Genomic DNA, 17215 nt, shown 5'->3' with positions numbered 1-17215 from the left:
GTGGTCGAAATTTTTTGAATTTGATCAATTTTGAAGAAGGACAATGTAGTTAGTAGCATACAGTGATGACAGAAAGAACAAAAGAATATATATTTAGCATCCTCGGTGGGATTCGAACCGACGAACTCTGGCTCAAAAGTCCAGCGCGCTATCCCTTGCACTACGCGGACATCCCTATCAAGTTGTCAACTATATCATTTATTCTAAAACAAGCCTTAAATTTGATTAAAGCTATAGTGAAATGTTTATATAATACATAATAAATAGTGATGGTTTTTGTGTGTGTGTTATTATTAACCGTTCGTTGTCTAGAATACATTCACCACTTTGTATTTGATATACGACATGTAACAAGTTATCGCTTGGTATCTAAAAGGTTCTCAAGTGAGATTGTACATGTTGTATAATGATGTACTTTTACAATCCAACCATATTCGCTGATTTTTTGATTTTTTTTTTTGTCGTTTCATTGAAAATATCTAGACGACAAAATTTACAATTAAAACAAAAAAGCAGCATAAGTTTTTCAGGCGTTTTTTGAAAAAAAAAAATCTCGAGTGGAAAAATATTCACATCTCTTATGTTTGAAAATTCACATTGATCAATTTTGAAGAAGGAGAATGTAGATAGCTAAGTGGATGTATACAGTGATGACGGAACGAACAAAAATATTTTGTTTTGCATCCTCGGTGGGATTCGAACCCACGACCTCCGGATTAGAAGTCCGGCGCGCTATCCCCTGCGCTACGAGGACATACCTATCATGTTGCTAACTATATCATTTATTCGTAAACGCATTTTGCAACCTTTGAAATTGATTTTAGTTAGTCAAATGTTTATATAACGAATGGTGACTTTTTTTGTTGTTGTTGTTGACGGGAATTAGAATATAGGAGTGAAAATGTTGTTAACTGTTCGCTATCTGGAATACATTCTCCACTTTGTATTTGATATATATGACATTTAAATAAATGTTACCATCTATAGTTAAATTGTTGCTTCGTATCTAAAAGGTACTGATATTGTATACTCAAGTGTCTAGTTTTACGATCCAACCATATCCGCTGATCTTTTTGTCACATCATTGAAAATATCTAGCATTCATGTCTAGACGACAAATTTTACAAACAAACAAATAACTTCAGCATAGTTTTTCAGGCGTATTTGAAAAAAAACCCAACCGCTCTCGAGTGGAAACACATTCACTTCTTTTGTGGTCGAAATTTTTTGAATTTGATCAATTTTGAAGAAGGACAATGTAGTTAGTAGCATACAGTGATGACAGAAAGAACAAAAGAATATATATTTAGCATCCTCGGTGGGATTCGAACCGACGAACTCTGGCTCAAAAGTCCAGCGCGCTATCCCTTGCACTACGCGGACATCCCTATCAAGTTGTCAACTATATCATTTATTCTAAAACAAGCCTTAAATTTGATTAAAGCTATAGTGAAATGTTTATATAATACATAATAAATAGTGATGGTTTTGTGTGTGTGTTATTATTAACCGTTCGTTGTCTAGAATACATTCACCACTTTGTATTTGATATACGACATGTAACAAGTTATCGCTTGGTATCTAAAAGGTTCTCAAGTGAGATTGTACATGTTGTATAATGATGTACTTTTACAATCCAACCATATTCGCTGATTTTTTGATTTTTTTTTTTGTCGTTTCATTGAAAATATCTAGACGACAAAATTTACAATTAAAACAAAAAAGCAGCATAAGTTTTTCAGGCGTTTTTTGAAAAAAAAAAATCTCGAGTGGAAAAATATTCACATCTCTTATGTTTGAAAATTCACATTGATCAATTTTGAAGAAGGAGAATGTAGATAGCTAAGTGGATGTATACAGTGATGACGGAACGAACAAAAATATTTTGTTTTGCATCCTCGGTGGGATTCGAACCCACGACCTCCGGATTAGAAGTCCGGCGCGCTATCCCCTGCGCTATCCCCTGCGCTACGAGGACATACCTGTCATGTTGCTAACTATATCATTTATTCGTAAACGCATTTTGCAACCTTTGAAATTGATTTTAGTTAGTCAAATGTTTATATAACGAATGGTGACTTTTTTTGTTGTTGTTGTTGACGGGAATTAGAATATAGGAGTGAAAATGTTGTTAACTGTTCGCTATCTGGAATATATTCTCCACTTTGTATTTGATATATATGACATTTAAATAAATGTTACCATCTATAGTTAAATTGTTGCTTCGTATCTAAAAGGTACTGATATTGTATACTCAAGTGTCTAGTTTTACGATCCAACCATATCCGCTGATCTTTTTGTCACATCATTGAAAATATCTAGCATTCATGTCTAGACGACAAATTTTACAAACAAACAAATAACTTCAGCATAGTTTTTCAGGCGTATTTGAAAAAAAACCCAACCGCTCTCGAGTGGAAACACATTCACTTCTTTTGTGGTCGAAATTTTTTGAATTTGATCAATTTTGAAGAAGGACAATGTAGTTAGTAGCATACAGTGATGACAGAAAGAACAAAAGAATATATATTTAGCATCCTCGGTGGGATTCGAACCGACGAACTCTGGCTCAAAAGTCCAGCGCGCTATCCCTTGCACTACGCGGACATCCCTATCAAGTTGTCAACTATATCATTTATTCTAAAACAAGCCTTAAATTTGATTAAAGCTATAGTGAAATGTTTATATAATACATAATAAATAGTGATGGTTTTTGTGTGTGTGTTATTATTAACCGTTCGTTGTCTAGAATACATTCACCACTTTGTATTTGATATACGACATGTAACAAGTTATCGCTTGGTATCTAAAAGGTTCTCAAGTGAGATTGTACATGTTGTATAATGATGTACTTTTACAATCCAACCATATTCGCTGATTTTTTGATTTTTTTTTTTGTCGTTTCATTGAAAATATCTAGACGACAAAATTTACAATTAAAACAAAAAAGCAGCATAAGTTTTTCAGGCGTTTTTTGAAGAAAAAAAAATCTCGAGTGGAAAAATATTCACATCTCTTATGTTTGAAAATTCACATTGATCAATTTTGAAGAAGGAGAATGTAGATAGCTAAGTGGATGTATACAGTGATGACGGAACGAACAAAAATATTTTGTTTTGCATCCTCGGTGGGATTCGAACCCACGACCTCCGGATTAGAAGTCCGGCGCGCTATCCCCTGCGCTACGAGGACATACCTATCATGTTGCTAACTATATCATTTATTCGTAAACGCATTTTGCAACCTTTGAAATTGATTTTAGTTAGTCAAATGTTTATATAACGAATGGTGACTTTTTTTGTTGTTGTTGTTGACGGGAATTAGAATATAGGAGTGAAAATGTTGTTAACTGTTCGCTATCTGGAATACATTCTCCACTTTGTATTTGATATATATGACATTTAAATAAATGTTACCATCTATAGTTAAATTGTTGCTTCGTATCTAAAAGGTACTGATATTGTATACTCAAGTGTCTAGTTTTACGATCCAACCATATCCGCTGATCTTTTTGTCACATCATTGAAAATATCTAGCATTCATGTCTAGACGACAAATTTTACAAACAAACAAATAACTTCAGCATAGTTTTTCAGGCGTATTTGAAAAAAAACCCAACCGCTCTCGAGTGGAAACACATTCACTTCTTTTGTGGTCGAAATTTTTTGAATTTGATCAATTTTGAAGAAGGACAATGTAGTTAGTAGCATACAGTGATGACAGAAAGAACAAAAGAATATATATTTAGCATCCTCGGTGGGATTCGAACCGACGAACTCTGGCTCAAAAGTCCAGCGCGCTATCCCTTGCACTACGCGGACATCCCTATCAAGTTGTCAACTATATCATTTATTCTAAAACAAGCCTTAAATTTGATTAAAGCTATAGTGAAATGTTTATATAATACATAATAAATAGTGATGGTTTTTGTGTGTGTGTTATTATTAACCGTTCGTTGTCTAGAATACATTCACCACTTTGTATTTGATATACGACATGTAACAAGTTATCGCTTGGTATCTAAAAGGTTCTCAAGTGAGATTGTACATGTTGTATAATGATGTACTTTTACAATCCAACCATATTCGCTGATTTTTTGATTTTTTTTTTTGTCGTTTCATTGAAAATATCTAGACGACAAAATTTACAATTAAAACAAAAAAGCAGCATAAGTTTTTCAGGCGTTTTTTGAAGAAAAAAAAATCTCGAGTGGAAAAATATTCACATCTCTTATGTTTGAAAATTCACATTGATCAATTTTGAAGAAGGAGAATGTAGATAGCTAAGTGGATGTATACAGTGATGACGGAACGAACAAAAATATTTTGTTTTGCATCCTCGGTGGGATTCGAACCCACGACCTCCGGATTAGAAGTCCGGCGCGCTATCCCCTGCGCTACGAGGACATACCTATCATGTTGCTAACTATATCATTTATTCGTAAACGCATTTTGCAACCTTTGAAATTGATTTTAGTTAGTCAAATGTTTATATAACGAATGGTGACTTTTTTTGTTGTTGTTGTTGACGGGAATTAGAATATAGGAGTGAAAATGTTGTTAACTGTTCGCTATCTGGAATACATTCTCCACTTTGTATTTGATATATATGACATTTAAATAAATGTTACCATCTATAGTTAAATTGTTGCTTCGTATCTAAAAGGTACTGATATTGTATACTCAAGTGTCTAGTTTTACGATCCAACCATATCCGCTGATCTTTTTGTCACATCATTGAAAATATCTAGCATTCATGTCTAGACGACAAATTTTACAAACAAACAAATAACTTCAGCATAGTTTTTCAGGCGTATTTGAAAAAAAACCCAACCGCTCTCGAGTGGAAACACATTCACTTCTTTTGTGGTCGAAATTTTTTGAATTTGATCAATTTTGAAGAAGGACAATGTAGTTAGTAGCATACAGTGATGACAGAAAGAACAAAAGAATATATATTTAGCATCCTCGGTGGGATTCGAACCGACGAACTCTGGCTCAAAAGTCCAGCGCGCTATCCCTTGCACTACGCGGACATCCCTATCAAGTTGTCAACTATATCATTTATTCTAAAACAAGCCTTAAATTTGATTAAAGCTATAGTGAAATGTTTATATAATACATAATAAATAGTGATGGTTTTTGTGTGTGTGTTATTATTAACCGTTCGTTGTCTAGAATACATTCACCACTTTGTATTTGATATACGACATGTAACAAGTTATCGCTTGGTATCTAAAAGGTTCTCAAGTGAGATTGTACATGTTGTATAATGATGTACTTTTACAATCCAACCATATTCGCTGATTTTTTGATTTTTTTTTTGTCGTTTCATTGAAAATATCTAGACGACAAAATTTACAATTAAAACAAAAAAGCAGCATAAGTTTTTCAGGCGTTTTTTGAAGAAAAAAAAATCTCGAGTGGAAAAATATTCACATCTCTTATGTTTGAAAATTCACATTGATCAATTTTGAAGAAGGAGAATGTAGATAGCTAAGTGGATGTATACAGTGATGACGGAACGAACAAAAATATTTTGTTTTGCATCCTCGGTGGGATTCGAACCCACGACCTCCGGATTAGAAGTCCGGCGCGCTATCCCCTGCGCTACGAGGACATACCTATCATGTTGCTAACTATATCATTTATTCGTAAACGCATTTTGCAACCTTTGAAATTGATTTTAGTTAGTCAAATGTTTATATAACGAATGGTGACTTTTTTTGTTGTTGTTGTTGACGGGAATTAGAATATAGGAGTGAAAATGTTGTTAACTGTTCGCTATCTGGAATACATTCTCCACTTTGTATTTGATATATATGACATTTAAATAAATGTTACCATCTATAGTTAAATTGTTGCTTCGTATCTAAAAGGTACTGATATTGTATACTCAAGTGTCTAGTTTTACGATCCAACCATATCCGCTGATCTTTTTGTCACATCATTGAAAATATCTAGCATTCATGTCTAGACGACAAATTTTACAAACAAACAAATAACTTCAGCATAGTTTTTCAGGCGTATTTGAAAAAAAACCCAACCGCTCTCGAGTGGAAACACATTCACTTCTTTTGTGGTCGAAATTTTTTGAATTTGATCAATTTTGAAGAAGGACAATGTAGTTAGTAGCATACAGTGATGACAGAAAGAACAAAAGAATATATATTTAGCATCCTCGGTGGGATTCGAACCGACGAACTCTGGCTCAAAAGTCCAGCGCGCTATCCCTTGCACTACGCGGACATCCCTATCAAGTTGTCAACTATATCATTTATTCTAAAACAAGCCTTAAATTTGATTAAAGCTATAGTGAAATGTTTATATAATACATAATAAATAGTGATGGTTTTTGTGTGTGTGTTATTATTAACCGTTCGTTGTCTAGAATACATTCACCACTTTGTATTTGATATACGACATGTAACAAGTTATCGCTTGGTATCTAAAAGGTTCTCAAGTGAGATTGTACATGTTGTATAATGATGTACTTTTACAATCCAACCATATTCGCTGATTTTTTGATTTTTTTTTTGTCGTTTCATTGAAAATATCTAGACGACAAAATTTACAATTAAAACAAAAAAGCAGCATAAGTTTTTCAGGCGTTTTTTGAAGAAAAAAAAATCTCGAGTGGAAAAATATTCACATCTCTTATGTTTGAAAATTCACATTGATCAATTTTGAAGAAGGAGAATGTAGATAGCTAAGTGGATGTATACAGTGATGACGGAACGAACAAAAATATTTTGTTTTGCATCCTCGGTGGGATTCGAACCCACGACCTCCGGATTAGAAGTCCGGCGCGCTATCCCCTGCGCTACGAGGACATACCTATCATGTTGCTAACTATATCATTTATTCGTAAACGCATTTTGCAACCTTTGAAATTGATTTTAGTTAGTCAAATGTTTATATAACGAATGGTGACTTTTTTTGTTGTTGTTGTTGACGGGAATTAGAATATAGGAGTGAAAATGTTGTTAACTGTTCGCTATCTGGAATACATTCTCCACTTTGTATTTGATATATATGACATTTAAATAAATGTTACCATCTATAGTTAAATTGTTGCTTCGTATCTAAAAGGTACTGATATTGTATACTCAAGTGTCTAGTTTTACGATCCAACCATATCCGCTGATCTTTTTGTCACATCATTGAAAATATCTAGCATTCATGTCTAGACGACAAATTTTACAAACAAACAAATAACTTCAGCATAGTTTTTCAGGCGTATTTGAAAAAAAACCCAACCGCTCTCGAGTGGAAACACATTCACTTCTTTTGTGGTCGAAATTTTTTGAATTTGATCAATTTTGAAGAAGGACAATGTAGTTAGTAGCATACAGTGATGACAGAAAGAACAAAAGAATATATATTTAGCATCCTCGGTGGGATTCGAACCGACGAACTCTGGCTCAAAAGTCCAGCGCGCTATCCCTTGCACTACGCGGACATCCCTATCAAGTTGTCAACTATATCATTTATTCTAAAACAAGCCTTAAATTTGATTAAAGCTATAGTGAAATGTTTATATAATACATAATAAATAGTGATGGTTTTTGTGTGTGTGTTATTATTAACCGTTCGTTGTCTAGAATACATTCACCACTTTGTATTTGATATACGACATGTAACAAGTTATCGCTTGGTATCTAAAAGGTTCTCAAGTGAGATTGTACATGTTGTATAATGATGTACTTTTACAATCCAACCATATTCGCTGATTTTTTGATTTTTTTTTTTGTCGTTTCATTGAAAATATCTAGACGACAAAATTTACAATTAAAACAAAAAAGCAGCATAAGTTTTTCAGGCGTTTTTTGAAAAAAAAAAATCTCGAGTGGAAAAATATTCACATCTCTTATGTTTGAAAATTCACATTGATCAATTTTGAAGAAGGAGAATGTAGATAGCTAAGTGGATGTATACAGTGATGACGGAACGAACAAAAATATTTTGTTTTGCATCCTCGGTGGGATTCGAACCCACGACCTCCGGATTAGAAGTCCGGCGCGCTATCCCCTGCGCTACGAGGACATACCTATCATGTTGCTAACTATATCATTTATTCGTAAACGCATTTTGCAACCTTTGAAATTGATTTTAGTTAGTCAAATGTTTATATAACGAATGGTGACTTTTTTTGTTGTTGTTGTTGACGGGAATTAGAATATAGGAGTGAAAATGTTGTTAACTGTTCGCTATCTGGAATACATTCTCCACTTTGTATTTGATATATATGACATTTAAATAAATGTTACCATCTATAGTTAAATTGTTGCTTCGTATCTAAAAGGTACTGATATTGTATACTCAAGTGTCTAGTTTTACGATCCAACCATATCCGCTGATCTTTTTGTCACATCATTGAAAATATCTAGCATTCATGTCTAGACGACAAATTTTACAAACAAACAAATAACTTCAGCATAGTTTTTCAGGCGTATTTGAAAAAAAACCCAACCGCTCTCGAGTGGAAACACATTCACTTCTTTTGTGGTCGAAATTTTTTGAATTTGATCAATTTTGAAGAAGGACAATGTAGTTAGTAGCATACAGTGATGACAGAAAGAACAAAAGAATATATATTTAGCATCCTCGGTGGGATTCGAACCGACGAACTCTGGCTCAAAAGTCCAGCGCGCTATCCCTTGCACTACGCGGACATCCCTATCAAGTTGTCAACTATATCATTTATTCTAAAACAAGCCTTAAATTTGATTAAAGCTATAGTGAAATGTTTATATAATACATAATAAATAGTGATGGTTTTTGTGTGTGTGTTATTATTAACCGTTCGTTGTCTAGAATACATTCACCACTTTGTATTTGATATACGACATGTAACAAGTTATCGCTTGGTATCTAAAAGGTTCTCAAGTGAGATTGTACATGTTGTATAATGATGTACTTTTACAATCCAACCATATTCGCTGATTTTTTGATTTTTTTTTTTTGTCGTTTCATTGAAAATATCTAGACGACAAAATTTACAATTAAAACAAAAAAGCAGCATAAGTTTTTCAGGCGTTTTTTGAAAAAAAAAAATCTCGAGTGGAAAAATATTCACATCTCTTATGTTTGAAAATTCACATTGATCAATTTTGAAGAAGGAGAATGTAGATAGCTAAGTGGATGTATACAGTGATGACGGAACGAACAAAAATATTTTGTTTTGCATCCTCGGTGGGATTCGAACCCACGACCTCCGGATTAGAAGTCCGGCGCGCTATCCCCTGCGCTACGAGGACATACCTATCATGTTGCTAACTATATCATTTATTCGTAAACGCATTTTGCAACCTTTGAAATTGATTTTAGTTAGTCAAATGTTTATATAACGAATGGTGACTTTTTTTGTTGTTGTTGTTGACGGGAATTAGAATATAGGAGTGAAAATGTTGTTAACTGTTCGCTATCTGGAATACATTCTCCACTTTGTATTTGATATATATGACATTTAAATAAATGTTACCATCTATAGTTAAATTGTTGCTTCGTATCTAAAAGGTACTGATATTGTATACTCAAGTGTCTAGTTTTACGATCCAACCATATCCGCTGATCTTTTTGTCACATCATTGAAAATATCTAGCATTCATGTCTAGACGACAAATTTTACAAACAAACAAATAACTTCAGCATAGTTTTTCAGGCGTATTTGAAAAAAAACCCAACCGCTCTCGAGTGGAAACACATTCACTTCTTTTGTGGTCGAAATTTTTTGAATTTGATCAATTTTGAAGAAGGACAATGTAGTTAGTAGCATACAGTGATGACAGAAAGAACAAAAGAATATATATTTAGCATCCTCGGTGGGATTCGAACCGACGAACTCTGGCTCAAAAGTCCAGCGCGCTATCCCTTGCACTACGCGGACATCCCTATCAAGTTGTCAACTATATCATTTATTCTAAAACAAGCCTTAAATTTGATTAAAGCTATAGTGAAATGTTTATATAATACATAATAAATAGTGATGGTTTTTGTGTGTGTGTTATTATTAACCGTTCGTTGTCTAGAATACATTCACCACTTTGTATTTGATATACGACATGTAACAAGTTATCGCTTGGTATCTAAAAGGTTCTCAAGTGAGATTGTACATGTTGTATAATGATGTACTTTTACAATCCAACCATATTCGCTGATTTTTTGATTTTTTTTTTTGTCGTTTCATTGAAAATATCTAGACGACAAAATTTACAATTAAAACAAAAAAGCAGCATAAGTTTTTCAGGCGTTTTTTGAAAAAAAAAAATCTCGAGTGGAAAAATATTCACATCTCTTATGTTTGAAAATTCACATTGATCAATTTTGAAGAAGGAGAATGTAGATAGCTAAGTGGATGTATACAGTGATGACGGAACGAACAAAAATATTTTGTTTTGCATCCTCGGTGGGATTCGAACCCACGACCTCCGGATTAGAAGTCCGGCGCGCTATCCCCTGCTCTACGAGGACATACCTATCATGTTGCTAACTATATCATTTATTCGTAAACGCATTTTGCAACCTTTGAAATTGATTTTAGTTAGTCAAATGTTTATATAACGAATGGTGACTTTTTTTGTTGTTGTTGTTGACGGGAATTAGAATATAGGAGTGAAAATGTTGTTAACTGTTCGCTATCTGGAATACATTCTCCACTTTGTATTTGATATATATGACATTTAAATAAATGTTACCATCTATAGTTAAATTGTTGCTTCGTATCTAAAAGGTACTGATATTGTATACTCAAGTGTCTAGTTTTACGATCCAACCATATCCGCTGATCTTTTTGTCACATCATTGAAAATATCTAGCATTCATGTCTAGACGACAAATTTTACAAACAAACAAATAACTTCAGCATAGTTTTTCAGGCGTATTTGAAAAAAAACCCAACCGCTCTCGAGTGGAAACACATTCACTTCTTTTGTGGTCGAAATTTTTTGAATTTGATCAATTTTGAAGAAGGACAATGTAGTTAGTAGCATACAGTGATGACAGAAAGAACAAAAGAATATATATTTAGCATCCTCGGTGGGATTCGAACCGACGAACTCTGGCTCAAAAGTCCAGCGCGCTATCCCTTGCACTACGCGGACATCCCTATCAAGTTGTCAACTATATCATTTATTCTAAAACAAGCCTTAAATTTGATTAAAGCTATAGTGAAATGTTTATATAATACATAATAAATAGTGATGGTTTTTGTGTGTGTGTTATTATTAACCGTTCGTTGTCTAGAATACATTCACCACTTTGTATTTGATATACGACATGTAACAAGTTATCGCTTGGTATCTAAAAGGTTCTCAAGTGAGATTGTACATGTTGTATAATGATGTACTTTTACAATCCAACCATATTCGCTGATTTTTTGATTTTTTTTTTTGTCGTTTCATTGAAAATATCTAGACGACAAAATTTACAATTAAAACAAAAAAGCAGCATAAGTTTTTCAGGCGTTTTTTGAAAAAAAAAAATCTCGAGTGGAAAAATATTCACATCTCTTATGTTTGAAAATTCACATTGATCAATTTTGAAGAAGGAGAATGTAGATAGCTAAGTGGATGTATACAGTGATGACGGAACGAACAAAAATATTTTGTTTTGCATCCTCGGTGGGATTCGAACCCACGACCTCCGGATTAGAAGTCCGGCGCGCTATCCCCTGCGCTACGAGGACATACCTATCATGTTGCTAACTATATCATTTATTCGTAAACGCATTTTGCAACCTTTGAAATTGATTTTAGTTAGTCAAATGTTTATATAACGAATGGTGACTTTTTTTGTTGTTGTTGTTGACGGGAATTAGAATATAGGAGTGAAAATGTTGTTAACTGTTCGCTATCTGGAATACATTCTCCACTTTGTATTTGATATATATGACATTTAAATAAATGTTACCATCTATAGTTAAATTGTTGCTTCGTATCTAAAAGGTACTGATATTGTATACTCAAGTGTCTAGTTTTACGATCCAACCATATCCGCTGATCTTTTTGTCACATCATTGAAAATATCTAGCATTCATGTCTAGACGACAAATTTTACAAACAAACAAATAACTTCAGCATAGTTTTTCAGGCGTATTTGAAAAAAAACCCAACCGCTCTCGAGTGGAAACACATTCACTTCTTTTGTGGTCGAAATTTTTTGAATTTGATCAATTTTGAAGAAGGACAATGTAGTTAGTAGCATACAGTGATGACAGAAAGAACAAAAGAATATATATTTAGCATCCTCGGTGGGATTCGAACCGACGAACTCTGGCTCAAAAGTCCAGCGCGCTATCCCTTGCACTACGCGGACATCCCTATCAAGTTGTCAACTATATCATTTATTCTAAAACAAGCCTTAAATTTGATTAAAGCTATAGTGAAATGTTTATATAATACATAATAAATAGTGATGGTTTTTGTGTGTGTGTTATTATTAACCGTTCGTTGTCTAGAATACATTCACCACTTTGTATTTGATATACGACATGTAACAAGTTATCGCTTGGTATCTAAAAGGTTCTCAAGTGAGATTGTACATGTTGTATAATGATGTACTTTTACAATCCAACCATATTCGCTGATTTTTTGATTTTTTTTTTTGTCGTTTCATTGAAAATATCTAGACGACAAAATTTACAATTAAAACAAAAAAGCAGCATAAGTTTTTCAGGCGTTTTTTGAAAAAAAAAAATCTCGAGTGGAAAAATATTCACATCTCTTATGTTTGAAAATTCACATTGATCAATTTTGAAGAAGGAGAATGTAGATAGCTAAGTGGATGTATACAGTGATGACGGAACGAACAAAAATATTTTGTTTTGCATCCTCGGTGGGATTCGAACCCACGACCTCCGGATTAGAAGTCCGGCGCGCTATCCCCTGCGCTACGAGGACATACCTATCATGTTGCTAACTATATCATTTATTCGTAAACGCATTTTGCAACCTTTGAAATTGATTTTAGTTAGTCAAATGTTTATATAACGAATGGTGACTTTTTTTGTTGTTGTTGTTGACGGGAATTAGAATATAGGAGTGAAAATGTTGTTAACTGTTCGCTATCTGGAATACATTCTCCACTTTGTATTTGATATATATGACATTTAAATAAATGTTACCATCTATAGTTAAATTGTTGCTTCGTATCTAAAAGGTACTGATATTGTATACTCAAGTGTCTAGTTTTACGATCCAACCATATCCGCTGATCTTTTTGTCACATCATTGAAAATATCTAGCATTCATGTCTAGACGACAAATTTTACAAACAAACAAATAACTTCAGCATAGTTTTTCAGGCGTATTTGAAAAAAAACCCAACCGCTCTCGAGTGGAAACACATTCACTTCTTTTGTGGCAAGGCCGTAACTACCCTTGAGGCAAGTGAGGCAATTGCCTCACTAAAATTTCGACACTGATTATTTTCTTAAACATATATGATATATAAATATAATAATCGTTTGTTGTTTTGTCTCAACCTTAATTTCTATAACTTGTCATCACTCCTTTTAAACTATTCTTCCTGGATATAACTCAGCATCTCAACGGGTGATGTTTCTCGATTACATTAACCTAGTAACGATAATCATCATGGATCTCTAGTTAAAACAGGCTCTTGCAGAAAAAGGAAAAGTGACACTGAAGGTAAAGAAGGAATAATTCTAGTAAACTAGTTTTTTTGTGAACAAAGAGTCTGAGTATTGCATATAACTTCATTTAAAAACAATCCAAAAACGATTTATTAAGTAGACTGACAAATCAAGTGCTTGTCTTCGGAAGGGGGCAGTCTTTTCTGCGTATTCATTTCTCCGTTTCACCAACTTTTGACAAATCAAGTACTGGGCATCGCAAGGGGGCAGTCCTGTCTGCGTATTCATTTCATGAACTTTAATCTTTCTCTAATAAAGATAAATAAAATATAAATAATATGAAACATGCATGGATTAGTTTTTATCCATATTTCTTTAACCTTAAAAATTGAAAGAATATCCCATATTCCAATTTGATATTATTGAAGAATGGTAGAACCTTTAACACATGATTTTGTCTTTAATCATTCGGGACTACGGAATTTCGTTTCTTTATATTCGGGGTTTCGGAATCGAACACCCCAACCCCTAACCCTAAATTTATAAATTCTGGAACTAAAATACCACCAACTATTTCCAGAAATAATTTGAAATTACGGACCTACATGTTAACGTCAAAAACTCCATTCCAATTCCCCTGTACCCATATCATATATACTTACTCTAGATAGAATCATATACATATATCTTATCTCATTATATCCCTAGTTTGTCTACTCTTTGTCAGCGTAAAAGCGATTTTAATATTTTGTAACTGCGACTGTATGGTGGTGCTTACAGGAAAGCTTAATTCCCTTTTGCAAACAAAACTGTTACTACCGATGCTGCTACCGAATTGCTGATGGAGAAGGAATTGGAAGAAGACATTGATCATTGTGTTGATGATGGTGATGATAATGTGTTACCTTTAGAAACACAGACTGCCTGAAAACTTGAGAAAGAGCATGCATGAGTGGTGAGAGATTGTGCGGTCTTGACATTCTCCCTTCATCGCGATAAGGATATCAGCAGACCAAATTATGATTCTGAAACGATTTGACTGAACCGGCCATAGAAAAATTTGGCAAACTCTTGACTGAATCGATGTTTGTTCTATGTTCTGGCAGCAGACTTAAATCAGTGATATTTGGATGATTGTCTTACATGTAAATTAAATAAAGTTGTTAAAAATTTGGTGTAAGTAAAAGTCTTAAAATATTTTAGAATATGAAAAATTTATATAAAAAGTGTCCAAATTCAAAACATAATCAAACTCCCTAAAAATGCCTAGAATGCAAGATTTTGCACCATTCATTTCATACCCTCCAAAAAAAAATTTCGCCTCGATTCGCTCGGCTCAATTATTTTGCCTCACTAAAATAAGATGCCTAGTTACGGCCTTGTTTGTGGTCGAAATTTTTTGAATTTGATCAATTTTGAAGAAGGACAATGTAGTTAGTAGCATACAGTGATGACAGAAAGAACAAAAGAATATATATTTAGCATCCTCGGTGGGATTCGAACCGACGAACTCTGGCTCAAAAGTCCAGCGCGCTATCCCTTGCACTACGCGGACATCCCTATCAAGTTGTCAACTATATCATTTATTCTAAAACAAGCCTTAAATTTGATTAAAGCTATAGTGAAATGTTTATATAATACATAATAAATAGTGATGGTTTTTGTGTGTGTGTTATTATTAACCGTTCGTTGTCTAGAATACATTCACCACTTTGTATTTGATATACGACATGTAACAAGTTATCGCTTGGTATCTAAAAGGTTCTCAAGTGAGATTGTACATGTTGTATAATGATGTACTTTTACAATCCAACCATATTCGCTGATTTTTTGATTTTTTTTTTTGTCGTTTCATTGAAAATATCTAGACGACAAAATTTACAATTAAAACAAAAAAGCAGCATAAGTTTTTCAGGCGTTTTTTGAAGAAAAAAAAATCTCGAGTGGAAAAATATTCACATCTCTTATGTTTGAAAATTCACATTGATCAATTTTGAAGAAGGAGAATGTAGATAGCTAAGTGGATGTATACAGTGATGACGGAACGAACAAAAATATTTTGTTTTGCATCCTCGGTGGGATTCGAACCCACGACCTCCTGATTAGAAGTCCGGCGCGCTATCCCCTGCGCTACGAGGACATACCTATCATGTTGCTAACTATATCATTTATTCGTAAACGCATTTTGCAACCTTTGAAATTGATTTTAGTTAGTCAAATGTTTATATAACGAATGGTGACTTTTTTTGTTGTTGTTGTTGACGGGAATTAGAATATAGGAGTGAAAATGTTGTTAACTGTTCGCTATCTGGAATACATTCTCCACTTTGTATTTGATATATATGACATTTAAATAAATGTTACCATCTATAGTTAAATTGTTGCTTCGTATCTAAAAGGTACTGATATTGTATACTCAAGTGTCTAGTTTTACGATCCAACCATATCCGCTGATCTTTTTGTCACATCATTGAAAATATCTAGCATTCATGTCTAGACGACAAATTTTACAAACAAACAAATAACTTCAGCATAGTTTTTCAGGCGTATTTGAAAAAAAACCCAACCGCTCTCGAGTGGAAACACATTCACTTCTTTTGTGGTCGAAATTTTTTGAATTTGATCAATTTTGAAGAAGGACAATGTAGTTAGTAGCATACAGTGATGACAGAAAGAACAAAAGAATATATATTTAGCATCCTCGGTGGGATTCGAACCGACGAACTCTGGCTCAAAAGTCCAGCGCGCTATCCCTTGCACTACGCGGACATCCCTATCAAGTTGTCAACTATATCATTTATTCTAAAACAAGCCTTAAATTTGATTAAAGCTATAGTGAAATGTTTATATAATACATAATAAATAGTGATGGTTTTTGTGTGTGTGTTATTATTAACCGTTCGTTGTCTAGAATACATTCACCACTTTGTATTTGATATACGACATGTAACAAGTTATCGCTTGGTATCTAAAAGGTTCTCAAGTGAGATTGTACATGTTGTATAATGATGTACTTTTACAATCCAACCATATTCGCTGATTTTTTGATTTTTTTTTTTGTCGTTTCATTGAAAATATCTAGACGACAAAATTTACAATTAAAACAAAAAAGCAGCATAAGTTTTTCAGGCGTTTTTTGAAAGAAAAAAAATCTCGAGTGGAAAAATATTCACATCTCTTATGTTTGAAAATTCACATTGATCAATTTTGAAGAAGGAGAATGTAGATAGCTAAGTGGATGTATACAGTGATGACGGAACGAACAAAAATATTTTGTTTTGCATCCTCGGTGGGATTCGAACCCACGACCTCCGGATTAGAAGTCCGGCGCGCTATCCCCTGCGCTACGAGGACATACCTACCATGTTGCTAACTATATCATTTATTCGTAAACGCATTTTGCAACCTTTGAAATTGATTTTAGTTAGTCAAATGTTTATATAACGAATGGTGACTTTTTTTGTTGTTGTTGTTGACGGGAATTAGAATATAGGAGTGAAAATGTTGTTAACTGTTCGCTATCTGGAATACATTCTCCACTTTGTATTTGATATATATGACATTTAAATAAATGTTACCATCTATAGTTAAATTGTTGCTTCGTATCTAAAAGGTACTGATA

The 17215-nt window shown here is 33.5% G+C and overlaps 13 non-coding genes across 13 annotated transcripts; all 13 read right to left on the bottom strand.

Annotated features, from left to right (window-relative positions):
• Positions 1–681: 681 nt before the first annotated feature.
• On the bottom strand, positions 682–754 carry Trnar-ucu (transfer RNA arginine (anticodon UCU)). Its single transcript has one exon. It is a non-coding gene; the product is annotated as a tRNA-Arg (tRNA).
• A 1139-nt stretch (positions 755–1893) lies between these two features.
• Trnar-ucu (transfer RNA arginine (anticodon UCU)) lies at positions 1894–1978 on the bottom strand. The gene has a single exon. It is a non-coding gene; the product is annotated as a tRNA-Arg (tRNA).
• A 1141-nt stretch (positions 1979–3119) lies between these two features.
• Trnar-ucu (transfer RNA arginine (anticodon UCU)) lies at positions 3120–3192 on the bottom strand. Its single transcript has one exon. It is a non-coding gene; the product is annotated as a tRNA-Arg (tRNA).
• Positions 3193–4333: 1141 nt separating this feature from the next.
• On the bottom strand, positions 4334–4406 carry Trnar-ucu (transfer RNA arginine (anticodon UCU)). Its single transcript has one exon. It is a non-coding gene; the product is annotated as a tRNA-Arg (tRNA).
• A 1140-nt stretch (positions 4407–5546) lies between these two features.
• Positions 5547–5619, bottom strand: Trnar-ucu (transfer RNA arginine (anticodon UCU)). Its single transcript has one exon. It is a non-coding gene; the product is annotated as a tRNA-Arg (tRNA).
• Positions 5620–6759: 1140 nt separating this feature from the next.
• Positions 6760–6832, bottom strand: Trnar-ucu (transfer RNA arginine (anticodon UCU)). Its single transcript has one exon. It is a non-coding gene; the product is annotated as a tRNA-Arg (tRNA).
• Positions 6833–7972: 1140 nt separating this feature from the next.
• On the bottom strand, positions 7973–8045 carry Trnar-ucu (transfer RNA arginine (anticodon UCU)). Its single transcript has one exon. It is a non-coding gene; the product is annotated as a tRNA-Arg (tRNA).
• Positions 8046–9186: 1141 nt separating this feature from the next.
• Positions 9187–9259, bottom strand: Trnar-ucu (transfer RNA arginine (anticodon UCU)). The gene has a single exon. It is a non-coding gene; the product is annotated as a tRNA-Arg (tRNA).
• A 1140-nt stretch (positions 9260–10399) lies between these two features.
• On the bottom strand, positions 10400–10472 carry Trnar-ucu (transfer RNA arginine (anticodon UCU)). The gene has a single exon. It is a non-coding gene; the product is annotated as a tRNA-Arg (tRNA).
• A 1140-nt stretch (positions 10473–11612) lies between these two features.
• Trnar-ucu (transfer RNA arginine (anticodon UCU)) lies at positions 11613–11685 on the bottom strand. Its single transcript has one exon. It is a non-coding gene; the product is annotated as a tRNA-Arg (tRNA).
• Positions 11686–12825: 1140 nt separating this feature from the next.
• Trnar-ucu (transfer RNA arginine (anticodon UCU)) lies at positions 12826–12898 on the bottom strand. Its single transcript has one exon. It is a non-coding gene; the product is annotated as a tRNA-Arg (tRNA).
• A 2762-nt stretch (positions 12899–15660) lies between these two features.
• Positions 15661–15733, bottom strand: Trnar-ucu (transfer RNA arginine (anticodon UCU)). Its single transcript has one exon. It is a non-coding gene; the product is annotated as a tRNA-Arg (tRNA).
• A 1141-nt stretch (positions 15734–16874) lies between these two features.
• Trnar-ucu (transfer RNA arginine (anticodon UCU)) lies at positions 16875–16947 on the bottom strand. Its single transcript has one exon. It is a non-coding gene; the product is annotated as a tRNA-Arg (tRNA).
• Between the last annotated feature and the right edge of the window lie 268 nt (positions 16948–17215).

Source organism: Mytilus edulis, chromosome 4 (assembly GCF_963676685.1).
Source record: "Mytilus edulis chromosome 4, xbMytEdul2.2, whole genome shotgun sequence".
Lineage (NCBI taxonomy): Eukaryota > Metazoa > Mollusca > Bivalvia > Mytilida > Mytilidae > Mytilus > Mytilus edulis.
Note: the sequence above shows the minus strand (reverse complement) of the source record. Positions and strands in the feature narration are given on the sequence as shown.